This window comes from Rhipicephalus sanguineus, chromosome 3 (assembly GCF_013339695.2).
Source record: "Rhipicephalus sanguineus isolate Rsan-2018 chromosome 3, BIME_Rsan_1.4, whole genome shotgun sequence".
In the NCBI taxonomy this organism is placed as follows: Eukaryota; Metazoa; Arthropoda; class Arachnida; order Ixodida; family Ixodidae; genus Rhipicephalus; species Rhipicephalus sanguineus.
The window spans coordinates 154,705,726-154,723,460 of record NC_051178.1 but is presented as its reverse complement, the minus strand read 5'-3'; the positions used below and the strand labels follow the sequence as shown (position 1 = coordinate 154,723,460).

The 17,735-nt window shown below is 46.4% G+C and overlaps 1 protein-coding gene across 1 annotated transcript in view; it reads right to left on the bottom strand.

Moving 5' to 3' along the window:
* The window catches only part of LOC119387505 (sodium/potassium/calcium exchanger 2), a 261,407-nt gene that overhangs the window by 96,514 nt on the left and 147,158 nt on the right, over positions 1-17,735 (bottom strand). The window lies entirely within an intron of this gene.

The window sequence follows — 17,735 nt, the reverse complement described above, 5'->3', positions numbered from 1 at the left end:
GCCTTGCAGGCCTGCAAAACAGCGAGCGCTCCACTTCACATATAGTCAATTTTACTTTCACTTCATAGAAGCTGTTACGTCGAGCCTTAACCCAAATGATTTCTCAGTTTTCCAAGTCATGACGTTAAATTAACACGCTCACGAAACGCCGCATGGATATGTATGTACCTCAGCTTTCATCTTCATCGTGTGCTAAGACGTGATCGTCTGTAGATACGCTTCACTGTGCGTGCGTATTGTGAATTGTGTGCAGTTAAGCTTTCTTTCCTTCTCTTTCACTTTGTCATGCCCCTCCCCATGTGTAGGGTAGCAAACTGTTATAGTCTAGTTAACCTCCCTGCCTTTCCTGCCTTCCCTCTCTATCTTTCTTCCCTTAGTTACAAGCAAAAAACGCTAACCTTAACGGCACAAGATGGCGGCACTTGAACCCATCTGTAAATTAGTTTATAGAAAGAATTGAATTCTGGGGTACTGCGTGCGAAAGCCATTACATGATTACGAGGCACGTCATAGTGGAGGACTCTGGATTAATTTTGGCCATCTGCGGCTCTTTGACGCGCACGTACGTACATCTGAGTGCACGGGCGTTTTCGCATTTCTATTCCAGTGAAATGCCGCCGCCGTGGGCGAGAACTGAACCCGCGCCGTTGCGGTTAGCAGCGCAGTGCCGGAGCCTCTAAGCCATCACGAAATGTCCCACGCAGTGCAGAAAGAGAGGAAGCGCTGGACAAGCAAGGTCACGAGATGAAGACGGAACACTGCGGTGTCGCTGTGCGCGACTTCGCGAAACGGGAAAGAAATAGAGAAAAATAAAATAAAAAAATGGGAAATCGAAATGAAGGTGATTCAGACGGGCCGCGGACAAAAGAAACGACACGTCTGCGCTGCAATATATGCGCCTCGGCTGCTGCAGCGGGGTTTTTAATCAAGCTCCATCGTCACATATGCGCCGGCGTCGTTCCCCTGTCGAGCTGTCTTCGTGTTCCACTGGTGGTCCCTAGAGTAAAGGCATGCCGGCATTCTATGGCGCGCATTGCAGAATAAGTGCCGCGGATGGAGAAATGAAGAAAAAAAATGTTGTCGCGACAAAGAACGCGATGACGCTGGAAGGTCGGCAGGCCAACGGGAACGCGTTCTTGCAGCAGCGCCGCAGAGCACGCGGAAACCCAATCCGCTTGTTCCGCGCAAACGTTGCGTCGCTGCTTCTGTTGACGCTGGTCGGGCCCTCTTCGCTCATCCATTTTGCGTGTGTGGACAAGAGATAGAGAATGAGAAAGAAGAAGAATAGAGAAGTAAAGGCCTAACAGAGAAAGTCTATTCGCTGTAATCGTGCGAAAGGCTGCAGAGTAAGCGAATGTCGCCCTTCGTGTGCGCAGGATAAAGTTTCAGGGTAGCGGCGCCGCTCCGACTTGCTTCACTTCGACAGACTCGTGCAGCACTGACAAAGTTATAAGGCGCTCGGAGGCGTTCTCAGAATGGGCACAGCTTTGTACAAGCCCTGTATTTCACTCTGCGTAACCGTATATAAAATACATCCTTGTAGAGTCTGTTTCGTTCATGGGTATGCCCTTTTTTTAAAGGTCAGAATAAAATTGCCGCGTGCCCTAGGTCGACTTCAAGTAGCGTATTATGTGTTCGTCCTGCAACGTCAGATCTATCTGAACGCTAGCTAAAAAGTGGAGACCTTTAACATTTTTGGGAGCTTTGAAAGCATGAGTATACAACAGAAAGCACGCTAATTGACTCGAAGTCTTTCTGAAGGCACCCACCGTCCGGATTCTAAAACTTTCGGCAATGCAAGTTTAATTATTTCGGAAACTCCAGTGCGCGGAGAGGTCCGTGTTCCTCGCATTCTCTCAATATTTTCTTTTCCCCTGCACCGTATAGCAAGCTGGGCGCATCTAATCCTAATTACCCTCATTCCTTTCAGTTACCCTTTCAGCCCCCTCCCCTTTGTTTTATGAAGCAATGAGAAGGACCACACGTGGTCGACAAATGACGAGCCTAGATGACGTATTTGTGTCCGCAACGCTAATGAACTGACGTCATCATGGAAGCCGTAGCCGAAGCTAGCACGGTGAAAAACAGCGCGTTATTGCGGTCTCATTTATGGGGAGAGGCACCGCTAACGTGTTGAACAGTGTGTAACCATATGAATGCCGTGATACGGCGTGAGTATCTGGTATTATATGGGTGAATTGTCGGAAAAATAAGGCCTGATAAGCTTCGCATATAAAATCAGAACTGCAACGAGATCCGCAAACGCTTCGTTTTAATCAAAACAATGCCTGAATAAACCACGTGTGCACATTCTACAGTGTGCTTCGCTTTGCCAAATGCTACACTCAAGTCAAATCATTCATTCTTTGTCTATTAGGTTTCTTACGTAGCGAACCGAGCGTGCGCGATCAAATTTTCGACCGATACGGCCTACATCCGAGGCCGTCCAACGCATGTCTCAACGTTAAAATGATGCATAATGCCATCGTCTTTCATTTCGTGGAGCAACGCGTTGTTCAAACGGTATGAGGTGGTGGGAAGAAGCTCACAAGGAGGATAAATCTTCTTTGTGAGCTTTCTCCCACCACCAAATACATTCAAGAAAGGGTTTATAAGAGAGTTACGGTCCAGCTAGACTACTCAACGGACAAATTTGTTCATTCTACTTCACTGTTTATCCCCGTCGAAGGTGTTTCCTGTCTTCTATGGTTTGGATCTTGGCTTCCAAAATGAAGAGCTTCGCGGTATGTCTATCGTACCCACCCAAATCAGCGCCCATAGACAAGTATTCTGTCAAAAATTGCTTTCTTCGAGAGCTCTGCACCAAGAAAACATTAAGAAACAACGAGGCGGTTGTTTCTTCAATTCGGGAACGCCGTCGAAAGTCTCAGCATCTGTGATTTCAACCTTATTATGTTGCTGGAGTACTCACAAATAAGTTTTGGACGTAGCGAATATTTAGGGCTTAATTTTGTCGAAAACTGCGAGTGAAACTGAACGCGAGAGAAAAAGAAAAGACGCGGTAAAACTAGCGCAGCGCCAGAAACGGGAACACAGGTACAAAAAACAAACACACAAGGCACCGTGTGTGTCTTCCTCAGCTATGTTCACGTATTTCGCACGGTGCTATAATTTGACATGTTTTACCAACGTGCGACCAAGTCTCTAACGTGATCTACGTTCAACAACAAATATGGATGAACGCGTCGCGATATAATAGGAGACACGGGTCCACCCCTGTTCCGCGTTATCAGTGCTCACGTCCTGTGCGCAGAAATTTGCGCTACAATGCGCGCCAACTAAGCTGTTCGTGAGATTCGACACATATTCTCCGCGGACGACGCGACCCGCTGCCTTCGGCTGTGCTGCACGCATTTGACAAGGCGAAACATCTGGCGCACAAACAACACGCATACACGGAGCGAATCGCAACTCTTGCATTCTTTCTCATTATTATAACGTCAACACTGCGAGGTAAAAGCATAGCGCCTTGTGTTTCCCGAGCTGCGCCTTAATTAAGGCCGGCCCACGTCAACGTCCATCTCCTCTCCTTTGTTTGCTATAGCACGACGTCTATTGAACACGAAGATGAAAGCAGTGGCCCCACTTCACGGTTGCGGCTCGTGTGCGCTCCAACGTTCTCGTCCGAGGTGATCCTATCATCGTAGCCGTGTGCCTCAGCTTACCCGCTAATGCAGCCTTTCGTTTTTCTTTATTTTGCGTTTATTTCGACAGTAACATCCGAAGTTCTTCCTTGAATGTCATTATATTGTGGAAATATGCATAAAAAGGTAAAGAAAATATGTCGTTTATGCAAATTTGATCCTCTTACTGCACCATCACTCTCCTGGCCATGACAGTGTGTCGCTAATTATTATTCTTACGATCTAATTTGAGAACACAAGCACACGTATACAAATCAGAAAAAAAAAAGCGTTCGTCGCTTTAATAATAATTGCTGGGGTTTCACATGCCAATAACACGCTGTAATTACGAGCCACCCCGTAGTTGGGGACTCAGGATTAATTTATACCACCTGGTGTTCTTTAACGTGCACCCGAATCTAAGCACACGGGTGTTCTATGCATTTCGCCCCCGTTTAAATGTGGCCACTGTGGCTTGGAATCGAATCCGCGCCCTCTAGCTTAGCAGCGCAGCGCCTTAGGTGCTAAGGCACCGCGGCGGAATGTTTGCGCTTATCGCTTTGAATATTTTTTAGAAGACACATTTATGTTGCGGAAAAAAAAACTTGGGGAGACGCTTGATCTTCGCTTCAAGGGTAGAACGCGATAGCATAATCGGACCCTGTTCGCATCGCCTTCTCAATCGCTGGCCTCGCTTCATTTCTCGGTGGACATGTCAACCGTGCTGCAACCGTACCTCATCCGTGCACGTAACATTGGCCGTTTCAAAGTATCCTCATAGAGAAAGAAAGAAGTTTTTTTTTTCTCTATGGTATCCTAGAACGCCAACTGCAAGTACAGTTGCGAAGTGTCCACTACGTCATTATTCTTCCTTTTGCGACAGTCATGTCTTGTGTTATCGTGTGCTGCATTACGTTCTGATATTGACACTTGATGGTTTGTGTACTTGTGTCCCTCTACATCTGTAAAGTCATACATCTGTAAAGGCTATGTTGAAACAATGTCTTAGCTTATTCAAGTGTGCAACTACATTTTGTTGCCCTTCGTACGGACTACGACAGCAAACTTGTTTTTTCTCTTAGTCGTTTCATAGCAAAACACTTTGTAAGCAAAGAGGACGCGTACCAATATTTATCCCAGCATCGCGTTAATACATTAGACGTCTTGCATGCTACATGCAAAAAAGAGAAGAGAAGAGAAAAGAACAGCGCCCTATCTGCTAGCGCTACAGTCGACGCAGACATGACTGGATAAGGAGACTCAATTCTCCCTCTAACTACTACTCAGGCTTAACGCCAACGAGGACGCCAAGTAGTGACTGAACTATCGAGGAGGAAACAACGCGCAGTCGTCACACAGAAAGGAAATTTTGCTCGAGCACACAGGCCGGCAGCGAAGCGTCAACCTTTTCTCTCTCTCTTTCTTGAAAGAGGTGGATCGCGTGAGTACGGATGATCTGCGCCGGGCCCCATTCCATGGTTACTCTTTCTAAACTTTACCTTTACGATTTGTTCTAGCGAGAATTGATTTCCATGCAGACTTGTCCGAATGAAGCAATCGGTCGATCACATTCTGACGATCTCGGCATGAGCTCACATACTTTGCGTTCATTATGCGGATCACGCTCCGAAGACTGCCGAGGTCGATGGTACTCGCCAAAGAAAAAAAAGAAAGAAAACAACATAAGCAACTCGCTCGTGTGCTCTTGGTGGCGTGAAAGAGCTCAATTTGGATGCGATCTCTAACGAACGAGTGCGAGTCAGTTGTTGAGAACTACTATCGCGGTGGGAAATAGCTTTGACGCGCACGTCAGAAAGTCATCCACTAAACCTCCGCTATCCGTGTTAAAATGTCTTTTTTTTTTTTGCTGAACGAAAGAAGGAAATTTAAGGGCTTATTTCTTTGTCTGACACAACCTTAATGAAAACCAACAGACAAGGAAGACAATACGACCACTTCAGAATCTCACGTCGACTTTGTTAGACTTTAGCTTTTCAGACCATTCAAATAGTTACTATACCTTTCTTCTCTTTCATTCTTTTGCACACCTTTTCCCATTCCCAAATACAGAGTAGCTGACCGGAGATTTTCTTTTGGTCAACCTCCCTGTCTTGCCTTGACCTCTCTCTCTCTCTTTCAAAAATGTCGTCTAGTCATTCCACGTAGCAAATATTATTGCGATAGCAATTATATTGACAGTGTCGGCTGATTTTTACCGTCGCCGCCGTCATGCACCGTATATATATATATATATATATATTATATATATATAATATAATATATATATATATATATATATATATATATATAGAAAAGCCACAAAGAAAAATAATTCAGAAATACTTTCCGACGAGCGGAATCGAACGGCTGACCTCTCGCTCCGAAACGCGCGGCGTTAGACGGCTAAGCCACGGAGAGTAGCGTCTTTCAGCATGCTAACGTCGAGCTATTTATATACACCATTTATTTCAGCGTGCTTTCTTACGTATCAGCGAAATGGCGCGATGTGGCGCGCTGGGCGCGCTTTAAAGGTCGTCGCCCCGCTCCTGCGAACGCCGAGGCTCTTCGCCCTACAGGGCGTGGTCGCCTTCGTGCGCTTATCTCAAGGAAAGAAGGGGGCAGGCGGGGGGTGGAGCGGGGGGTTGTACGTCTTGTGCTTTCCACACGATGTCCGCGCTGAGGCCACAGAGCGTACGAAGATCACTTCGCTCGCTGCAGCGGCCGTGTTTGCGAAAGGAGCGCGCTGTTCAAATAGAAATAAGTAACAACTGCGACATTTAGTTCGCGCTCGTCCTGTGTGTACTTGTTCGTTCGTTTCGTGCGTCCTGCTTTCTGTTTCAGGAGTCCGCTTCAAGTATCGAGCTGTGACGCATGATAGTTCGCGCTCGTCCTGTGTGCGTTTTTTTCGTGCGTCCTTTGGGCTCGAGCGACGCGCTGACAATTTCGAGCTGCTTTCCGTTCTTCTCGTTACATTCCAATTTGTTGCTATCGCATTCATTGCTTCGCCGTTGCGGCGAAACTGTGACATTTTTTACGGTTGTAGAAAGCTAGCAAGTTATGCCACCATATATAGACAACTATAGTTTGGTTGCTTGCTTGCCTGCTTGGTTGCTTGTTTGTTTGTTTGTTTGTTTTGTTTTTGTTTGTTTGTTTGTTTGTTTGTTTGTTTGGTTGTTTGTTTGTTTGTTTGGTTGTTTGTTTGTTTGTTTTGTTTGTTGTTTGTTTGTTTGTTTGTTGTTTGTTGTTTGTTGTTTGTTTGTTTGTTTGTTTGTTTGTTTGTTTGTTTGTTTGTTTGTTTGTTTGTTTGTTTGTTTGTTTGTGAGTAGGGGGGCGTATGTCTTTATGCGACCTTAAACTAAGACTGTGAAAAAAAAATATCCTCGTGATCACTTTAGAAAGCCACACTAAGCGAATAATGCCGCCAGCACAAATGAGAATAATATAGATAACAATGGTAGCAAAAAAAACGAAATATTACGTTTCTTTTGAAGCTGCGTCGCGAACATCATCCCGGGAGTTCTTAGCCCATGAAAACTGAATTCTAAGGCAGGGACCTGCCATATGAAAAATATTGGAGGTAGAAAATCTCAATATCCTCCGAAAGACTAACATTTTTTTTTCTTAACCAGATGACTACATGGCATGTAATGAAGGGGCGGAAAGGCTTTAAACAAAACATGGACAAACCTTCCAACATGCAAGAATGGCTTCAAGCTCGTGTAATTGCACTCGTGAAAATATGGTGGTCATGGCATATCCGCTTGTTAAACTGCGCAGCCTTGCCCATTCTCACCGGACTTCCGCATGGGAGAACAAATAACTACGTCGAACAGCGCTCGATGGCGAGTAAGAGTTTTTCAAGCGTATTTTGTACCACGCAAATACAATTATACGTATGTACGAATGCATTCCAGACACAAGCTTCCTGCGTATGGCCCCCTGCAACGCAGTCGTGCAGGGACTTCAAATCGACCGCCGCTACATCGAATTCGCCTTCCGAAGGCCGATACATCCGGTTGAAGCGAGCGCTCACTTACCGCTCGATACGGCGTGGAGGCATCGGAAATGCGTCGCTTGTGGTTAGTGCACTCGCGTGCCTCCTATAAAAAAAAAACGATCCGAGCCCCGGGAATCGCGTTATGCTGGCTTTCGACCCATTACACTCAAATGCGTGCAATGCAGACTAATGCGCGCAGAGAGCGCCTCCCGGAATAAGCCTGGGAGAAAAAGCTCCGGGCAAAATGCGAGGACACTACGATGGAAATTGGCATGACTAAGCTTTCGATGCGTCGCAGACGTGAGAGCATTAGAGCGTGCCGATATTGACCATGTCAGGATTACTGAAGCTTGCGTGAAATCCATATGTGCGCGTAGATTTCGTGCTGAAAACAGATTCTGATTTGCTGAGGCGTTAGAACGAGCTAGGGCTTTTTGGATACCTCCGTAAATTTTTTTCATGGTTGAGTGTGTGTGTGTGCTTACAGTATTCACGTGCTGGCGTCTATGAAAGGAGACATCGCGAGACTGGAGTAACCCTAGCCGCACTGTAGCGCTGCGAAGCATTTTCGCAAATTTGCTTAATACGGCTCTTAGATTCTGATTTCACTCCGTCTAGCGTATCAGTACGATGCTTTTTGCTGACGTCATAGTCGGCGATACGATCCTTCTAATGCTGTAATCAAGTAACGAGGTTAATCAAGTGTGAAAAAAAAATGAGAAGTTGGGCTAGCTAGTGCTTATTAATTTGCAAAGAAAAAACAGCGCACAAAAAAAGTGTAGACAAAAAAGATAGCAGCGCTGTGTGTCTTTCCTCTTTTTCTTTTCTACGTTTTTTTTTTGTACGCTGTTTTTCTTCAGGAAATGAATACGTAGCAGTGAGCCCGACTTGCCATTTTTTTATATAATCTGGGAGATGTTAGTCCGCTTTATCGCCCGAATTGCTGCTCCGCTACGTCATTGTTTTTATAACCAGCTCCGCATCAAAGAAAAAAAAGAACTCTCTGACTCAGCGATTTATTTGCATCATCTCATTTACTTCGACGTGAGTGGATGGTCTCAGCGGGAACAACATTCTCCTCAAAAATCGTTACTATTGTTATTTTCTTTTCCCGATGCGTCGTCTTCGTATTCTGCCTGCTATTGCCTGTTGCCTTAGAAGAACAGATGTCATTGAATCTTTGCGGTCCTCTAGTTTCGCGATAGAAAACGAAGCTAAGTTGCTCAACGTCTTTCCCTTATACGTAACGTGAAACGGTGCAGTTCACACTTGATATTGCAAGTTCCGTGGCGCATTCATCAATATCAGGCGGTGTGCTAGAGTTGCCAAAAATGTTAACGCGGGACGTCTTTTTTTGCGACTGCGATAGCAATTATATGGACCCTCTCGGCTGATATGGACACTCCCGGATATGTATGCATATATAAATAAAAGCCACAAATAAAAATAATTCAGAAGAAAAAAATTCTCAAGTGCTCGACCGGGGACTGCCCATGCTAGCCTGCCCATGCTAGTTTTCCATATTGGGGTTGCAGCGCAGCACCGCTGGTGGTCAGTCGGCCAGGGAAAAAGAAGAGCGTCCCGTGGCTCGTGGTGGCGCGAGCTAGTGGTGGGAACACATTGGTTCTTGTAGGCCACAGGAGGGAAGAAACGAGACGGCTGATACAGAATCGCAGTATATATGTGACACCGTGACCAAAATCCTGAGGCTGAAATTACAGCGCAAACGCACAAGACACCCACGAAGAAAAGAAACGTACGACACAAGCACTGACTAACAACTGCTTTATTCTTTCATACGCCAACGCATATATAAGGCCAAGGCAACCTTAACGCACATGTACACACAACAATAGCTCTAAACTAAAGCGTGTAACAGGGATGATAGTGTATTAGATACGCGAAGACATGAAACCCTATTCAGATGAATGCAGGGACAAAGAAGTAAAGAAGAAGTAAGAAAGACCGAAGAAGTGCGTTTTCAGTGTAATTTTAGCCTCAGGAATATGTACTAAATAGAGCCAAATGAAGTTTTATCTTAGTGACCAGAATCGACGCGCGCAGAGAGAGAGAGAGAGAGAGAATAAACGTTTATTAACTATTCCTATTAGCAACTAAAGTGGGTGGGGCCCTTCGTCCAGTGCTCCACTGGCTATTGCAGCTCGCCGGGCCTGGTCCAGGGTTGCCAGTTGGCTTCCCAAGGCCTGATCCGAGACTCGCGCCTCCCACGACCAGTGTGGTAATGTGTGTGTTTTCACGGATCGCGAGCCGTGGCTTCACGTGCCGCTGCCAAGCGCCGTCTTTATTTTCTTCTGTTGAGGTCGCGCGCTCTTCGATTTTGTTCGCCGCCCAAAGGAAGGCGCTGAAGGGTCCAGGGACACACTGTCCCTTGTTCTATCCAGGGACCTTAATGGGACAACGTGAGTGCAAAAGTCCGAGAGTCCAAGAGTGGCTTGCGTTCTGCGCATGCGTCTTAGCGGCTCGCAAATTTCTCGGGTCCCCATTTCTAAAATTCTAGTGTTTCGAAGGAGTTGAGGTGCGCACCTCCGACTTGTGCTTTGACATACAGGGCATGGTCGACCGTGCTCGCGCTATTATCTCTTGAGGGGGAGTTTTGTACGTCTTGTGCTTTCACCGCAATGTTGGCGTTGAGCCTATGGACCGCACGAAGGTCACTTTGCTCGCTGCAGCGGCCGCGTTTGCGAAAGGAGTGAGCTGCTAGCTAGAAGAGCCAAAGTAGGGGCTAGTCGAAGTAACAACTGTGACAATTCGCACTCGTCGTATGTATACCTCTGCGTTCTTTTCGTGCGTCCTTCTTTGTGTTTGAGCAGCGCGCTGCAAGTGTCGAGCTGTGACAGTTGTTAGTTCTCACTCGTCTTGTGTGTTTCCTTTACTGCGTCATTTGTGCTTTAGCAGCGTGCAGCAAGTTTCTAGCTGCTTGCCGTTCTTCCTCTGACATTCAAGTTTGTTGCTATCGCATTAAATGCGTCGCCATTGAGGCGAAACTGTGACTTTTTTTTTACAAAACGAAAAGCATACATTTGATCAAGAATGCAACTGTAGACTCGCCACATAGCACTCAAGAGATGACTCAGCGGTTCGCAGAGTCGTGACGCCTAGCTGCCCCCTGCCTCAGAGACGTGAAATCGATCCCCAGTGCCGCTGGGTGGAGTGCAAAGTTTTGTTCTTTCCGTGGTAAACGGGTTGAATGATAACACCGAAAATGAGAAGATTGCCGGACGACGACAGCGTAACTGATAGCGTACGAGACACGCTGTCGGCCGGACACAACTATCCCATTTCCGGAGCACTTAACCATTCTCGCAGTAAAAATCAGATCGATATCAAATTCGCAACGTGAAAGCTTATGGAAGGCTCTCGTGCTAAATAGCATTAGTATAACATGCCTTTTGCAGACGTTCTGTTTTTTCTTTGTTATTCTATCTTAACATTTTATGGTCATTTTTTTTCTCTCTCTCTTTTCCCCTCTTTCAGTCCCCAATCCCCTTACCCACGCAGAGTAGCAAGTCAGCGATTTGCATACTCCGGCTAAATTCTCTGCTTTTCAATAAAGAGTTCTCTCTCTCTTCTGTTTGCCACTTGGCGTGCTGTCAGCAATAATGCATACGATGTACCACTTGTTTAGTCTGTTTTCTGTGCGACAAACTGGCAATTAAATTATCGATCGTGCGTTAATGCTAGGCTCTGCAAAGCCCTAACTTGGCCTTGAAGGCAAGAATGATTGTTATAACTTTTCATTATTCGTTTTTCACACGAGACACGGAAAGCACTCTTTTGGTTAAGAGGGGTTATTAATGAATCGACAGAATACAATTATATGCCGCCGTTAAGAAAACCTCAGATTAGAACTCTAACGTGACCATATTGTTTCCAGCGTCCTCCTTAATTTGATGGCCATGTAAGCGGCCTTGCGACACGACTAGGTGACTGATTCTTTCTGTTCATTTTAGTCACTAGCATAGTTAATCGTATCCACAAAAGAAAGCCCGAATAAGCTAATCATTTTGCAAGGAAAACTGAAAGGCTCCATTTGTCGTGATCGATGGAATCGTGAACAGCGGCTCGTATCTTGTAGTCTTCGAGCTGTGTTATTGCTATGGCAGTGTGCAGATGATGTCACGGGCCAGATACACGATCAAAGTCGGTTTCAGGTTCACGTTGTGCAGAATGGACTCATCATTCCGTCTGCCTGAGGAGCCACTTCAATCTACGGACTCATTTGCCACAGAGGTTTCACGTCCGAGATGACTTCTCTAATCATTGTGCCACACGCGGTTCGTAAAGACAAGCTCTTTCGATGTCAGCCGTGTTGCAGTCGCCTTACGATCACTCTTCACATACTCTTCACAGTCGGTGTTGCTTTTACATTATAGGAATTGTTTCCTCTCGCGTATGCATATCGATTGTTCACAATGAGTTTGTTTACAGTCGTGGCTTGTTGCCCTATCCCCGTCTGCAATAATTGTTTTCCTTCCTTCATTTCTAAAACCCTGTTTTCTAAGATTGACCAGGCTCAGCGATCGATTGCAGGACGTGTAATAGAAGAGAAACAGAGAGCAGGGGAAAGGCAGGGACGTCAAGCATTTTAGTATAACAGCTATGCTACCCTGCACTGGGGAAAAAGAATAGGTGAGCTTGAAAGTTAGAAGAATAAACAAAAGGAGAGAGAGGGTGAGAGGGGGGACCACACACACCATCACAGTCTGTCAGTCTTGTGCGGTATACATCACTGTTAGTCTACAGCCGCTTTGTAATGGACATTAACGCATGTTCCATCTCGACGGTACCTTCTTCCTTCTAAATTTTCAACCCTTAATCCCTTTCCTCGTGAGCAGGGTAGCAAACGTCTGTTCGAGCTTCCTGCCTTCCCTTTCTTTCCTCCACCTCCTCTCCTCCGGCTGCTCCTTCTCTATTCCTTACATTTTACATTTATTAAAGCCCGACCGTTTTCAATACTGACTCTCAGCATTGTTCGCTCCTGAAAGAACATAAAAAGGCTTGAAGTATGTGTTAATAAAGTTTAAACTCTTCTAGGTGGTTAGACATGGGGCCTCATGAAGCCGTTTGCGTTCGGGCTCTTGTTAGTTTCACTTAAGTGAAGGTGAGAGAATGCGAGCATTGCGGTTAAGTATCGATCTTCCTTTCAGTAGTTAAATTATTGAGCTCATCCTAAGGTTATCTTGTGTTGTTCTCTATTGGGAACGAATGAATTCTTCTGACAACATTGACACCACTCTACCGCACCATCGCAGATACATCAGAGTGCGCCCGAATCTCCGAAGCTGCGAGACACGCTAACGAGTGCCGTCGACTAGCGCGCACATTCGTGTCTTGTGACCAGAAACGCCCAACGTCTGCTTTCGCTTGTGACTCCTTTCATGGCTAGTGACGGCCTCCGACACACCGTACCTCTCGTCCAAATTTGCTTCGCAGTAAGATGGCCGCTACCGTTTCCTCAAAGGCGCGTCGCCACTGAAGACGAGTATGAAGAAATAGACGGAAGGACAGGGAAGTTAGCCAGTTCTCGGACCGGCTGGCTACCCTGTGCATGGGGAAAGGGGTAAGGGGAATGAAAGATGGTAGAAAAGAGATGCTATGAAAAAAGGAAAGAAGAGGGAAAAAAGAAGACGATGAAAAGAGAGAAAAGGAAGGAGCGGAGAATATCGATATACGACAATGCTTAAAGACTGTCTCTAAGACCGGTTGTCCGCAAGAAACGCAACGCTCTCGAAGCCTTCTGTGTTAAGGACTATCTCATAGAGCCATTTACACCTGCTTCAGATCGGTGTCGCCGCGGACGAGACGTTGTGCATGTTGAGCGACAAGAAGCATTATTTTGAGGCGCTTGTCGTTCGTACCTGTTAACACGCAAGGATTCTTGTTTTTGGGGGTTGAATTCTAAGAAAGAAGAGCACCACAGTGAGTGGTATAGCGAACGCGTAACTAGAGAGATAAAGGAGGGGAGAGGCAGGAAGAAAGAGTGAGATAGAGAGACTTGTACGGTGTGTAGCCAGGCGTTTCGCCAACAGCTATGTTCCTCCGGTCCAATAAACCTCTTTGAAGTCCCGACATCTTGTCTTGCTTTCCTCGCGTGAATTAGTTTTAAAGTGCCAGTTCCCTGAATGAAAGGGACGAAAAGTGGAGCTTACAGCGTTGTGCCTTAGAATGGAGCGAGAACCCGCCTCATCAAGTACTACTCTAAGACCCATCTGCAGCCATTCCATACGCCGTGTACCGCGGCCGCCGAACCACTACGCGCTTCATTGTTGTTCGCGAGCTGGAAGGAACGTCACTGTGCCGGAAAACACTCGAGTGCTCATCCTACTTTGTGCCCGAGAAGCTGTGCCCCGAAGCATCCAGCTCCATAGAGTTTGTTCGCTGCAGCCGAGTGCCTCCGAATGCCACGCTCACCGCATAGGAAGCCGGTTATAATGCCGGCGCCGCTCCGTTGCTTCACAGCGTAAGCTGCAGCCCGTTGCTTCTGCTACTGCCACATCTGGAGGGTCCCTCGCTTCTCCTGCAGAATCCTATATATTTTTTACGTTATCTTGCTCCTTTTTCTTTCTCTCTCTTCAATAGGAGAGACGTCTTCTACGTTCATTTCGCTTCGTTTTGAAGTTTGTTTGTTTGTCGCGGTTTTTACAACTTCTCCACGAGGTACACCGAACAGAAGGCCCGGCTCTCGAGTCGCGCTTTAAGGAAGAACAGTAAGAAGACGAAAAGGAGAAGTGGGTCATCGATTTGGAAAGTGAAGCTCCCATCGGTTTGGAGCGTTCTTCTCGTGCGCTGCTCTCTCTGCGTCCCAACTTGCTCGTTGTCGCCGTCTCTGCTATCTTATTTTATGCTGAGACTCCTATTCTTCCCGTCCTTTTCAATGTTCCCTCTTGGTTACAAAGGCACGCGCAGCGCAACCCCTGCTGGTTACCTCCTCACCCTCCTTTTCTTTCAGACTCTCTCTCTCTCTCTCTTGGGTCCCGGTCTTAGTTTTCGACTCGCTCGAACGAGTTCGAACCTATCATTCTCAGAGCCGCGGCTCTGAAACGGGTTCTACAGGGCTGGAAAGGAGAGGCCACGCTGGCGCTTTGCCCAATCCGCTTAGGCCTTCAGCGACATGCCTGCCATATTTCACTCTTCGCACAATGCCTCTGCCGAGCTCTCTGCCGAACCCGGCCCCGTTCTCCCAACGCCAGCCATCTTATTCTTCCTAATATTTCGCCGTCCTTCGTTTCTTCTTCTTCGTCGTCGTGATCACCCATGTAGCGAGTGTGCTATTTGCGTTTGGATACGAAAATTTCGTTTTTGTTCCGGCGACCGACGAATACGGCATTGTCGTCGACGGTTTAAAAAGATCCCGCTCGGGCGCACTCGTACTCGCCACCCCCTTTGACTTTGGGTGGTGCCGTCCTTAAGAGGACCGTATTATCTTGTCGTCGGCGTCGCCCACCCCCATCCCCCACTTCTCTGTTCTCGAATGGATGAGAGAATGGACGAAGTTGTCATCGTGATTAACTGACTCAGTCGCGCGAGAAGCTGCGCGACGTTCCTCCAAAGCTAAGCAGTGCAGCGCCCACTTGAGGATGCAGGAGCTCGTGCCGACTCGGTGTTTACTCAGCCCAGTCGAACAGTTTGCAACCCGGGGAAATACGAAGAATGCGAATTGCTCAATGTCGTTTCAGACGAGCGCACAGTTTGAGCGTGTTACGTGTTTGGATGACCTTCTCCCTTTTAAGATTGCATGCCTCGCGAGGGGATTCGAAGAGCCTTTAAAAGCGTTCTCCAACCCTGTCATGATTCAAAACGAATTGTCTAGGTGTTTCTTTTGCGTTCTGTGATACGCATTTTAGTTTGCTAACTTGCAGTGCTGATAGAAAATTAAACTTATTCTTTAAACTTCTGGGAACGTCTCTGAAGTGAGTCGCTTGAGTTGGAGCTTAAATTGTGTAAACTTTAAACGACCTTGAAGAGCTGTTTCACAGATCCATTTTTTTATAATTTAGTAAAACCGCATATTATGGTGCACACTCGCACAGCCACGCCACGACTAATGCGCAGCCGCGACTTATACAACGTCAGCTTGTAACAGAGGTTAGACATATGAATTTCGATAAGTCACGTACACAAACCCGAGTTCCGTGTTGCGGGAAAATATAAGCAAAGTGAGATTTTACCCTCGGTCCAAACTTTTTTTGTTGTCGATGCCCTATTTTACGTTTCCATCACGTGGCACTGCGGCGCCGCCCGAACAGCGCCGTTACACAGCGAATGTTCAAGCACCATAATTTACTAGGTAATTCTCGGTTTGTTGATTGCGTTGTTACCATTGTTACAACAGCATCCCTCGAGACTGAACATGACATACTCTGCTCGGCATAGTGGTGAGGTTTATTTTGTGCCTGCAGCACCATTCATGTGACTGTGATAATAAGTGATAAAAAAAGATTATAAAATGTACTCGCCAGGTCGTGTGAGCGTAAGCGCACGTAAAATTTGTTAGAAAATACCATAATGATCAGATGGACGTCACGTCGGTAGCATAAATGAACGAAATTTTCTCATCGGGGTGATGCTATCGGCTTTGCCGGACAAAGCTTCCTGGGAAAGCGATTACATGCCCCCTTTAACAGGCATGCACAAAGTAACTGGCGCTTAATCTGTAAAACTGGCTTTGCCGCATCAACAATTCTTATTAGGAGAAGCCAGCCTCGCTCTATTGCTCCGTTATGCGGGTTTATAGCCTATATGGCTATACATTAGAAGAAACTACTAGGGTACGCGTAGGAGGTCGCCATGGCAACGTTAAGCAGTAGTTTTAAATAAAGAATGAACAGAAGTGTTTCAGCAGTAAACGTGCGCGGGCCGTCTCATTTCCGAGGTCGCTGCATGATGGACTGCGGCGTCGCGACATGAGGTCCCTGCGTCAGCTTAGAGGACGTAATGTCCCGTAACGCTGGGCGTTTTTATGCGCACGCGGCTAGCTAAATACGATGACACCGCCATCGCCCATCTCGATAGCTGCGTAACAAACATGGCGCCGTTACAGAGTGGGGAAACGGCGCGTGCGAGAGCACGCGATAGTTGTAACACCTCTTTTACGGCACTTAAGCTGCCGGATCTTCCTCTCGCAGCCCTGTGGCTTTTTAGAACAACAGACCTCTTGCAAAGCGTTCAGTTTCTCCTTCTGATTCAAACGAAAGCATGATCTTTTTTTTTTTTAACGCTACAAGCTCAGATATGACCTCCTTCCATAATTTTCTTGCTTTTTTTTGCCGTATTTTATTCACATGATCTTTGTTTATGCATTGTATTTGTATTTGCAGTGGCATAATCTTTGTATTTGTACTTGCAATGACATAACCAACGTATTTGATGCATTTGTATATATTTGTGCTTTTTATCAGCAATGTATTCCATGTTGCTTTCTTTTTTGCCTACATTTGTACCCTGATATATTGTTTCTACCCTGCTAAAATCCCCTTAGGAATTGCAGTGTCTGTAAATAAATTAATAAAACATAAAATCGATGGTCCACCCGAGGCGTGAAAATATGAAAATGCCATCACTTACGGCCTTAGCGGCTTTCGCTGTGCGTTCGCAGTTAGATGATGTCCCTTTCAAAGTCACTCATGGTTAGGTGACGTCATTCGGATGTGCATGTGCGTATGTGGGTGACGTCACACCGGAAGCTGGATCGCCTAGCCGTCCGGAAGCCGACGTGCTAGATAAAGAAATGCTATTCGCTTTTTAAGAAAGTACGGGGGAAAAAATCTTATTACCGTCCTCCTCCTATTCGGTATTAGAGTGTGGAATTGGTTTGTCAGTACTTGCTAACTTTTTCTCGCTGCCCGACGTTTCATTTATCAAAAGCGTGTGGAAGACAAGGAGAGTATTTTGCTCTGGTTACTCTAACCTCGCGCTAATCAGATAATTTCTTATTCTGTCTTTCTAGTGGCTGACGACGTATTCAGCAGCAAATTTCGATTAAGGACGCAAACGGGCCGCGAGCATCGATTTTTCGAAAGCCGTCTGGCGTCCTGACCGAATGAAACTCGTCGCCGTAGCAAGAAACAAACAAA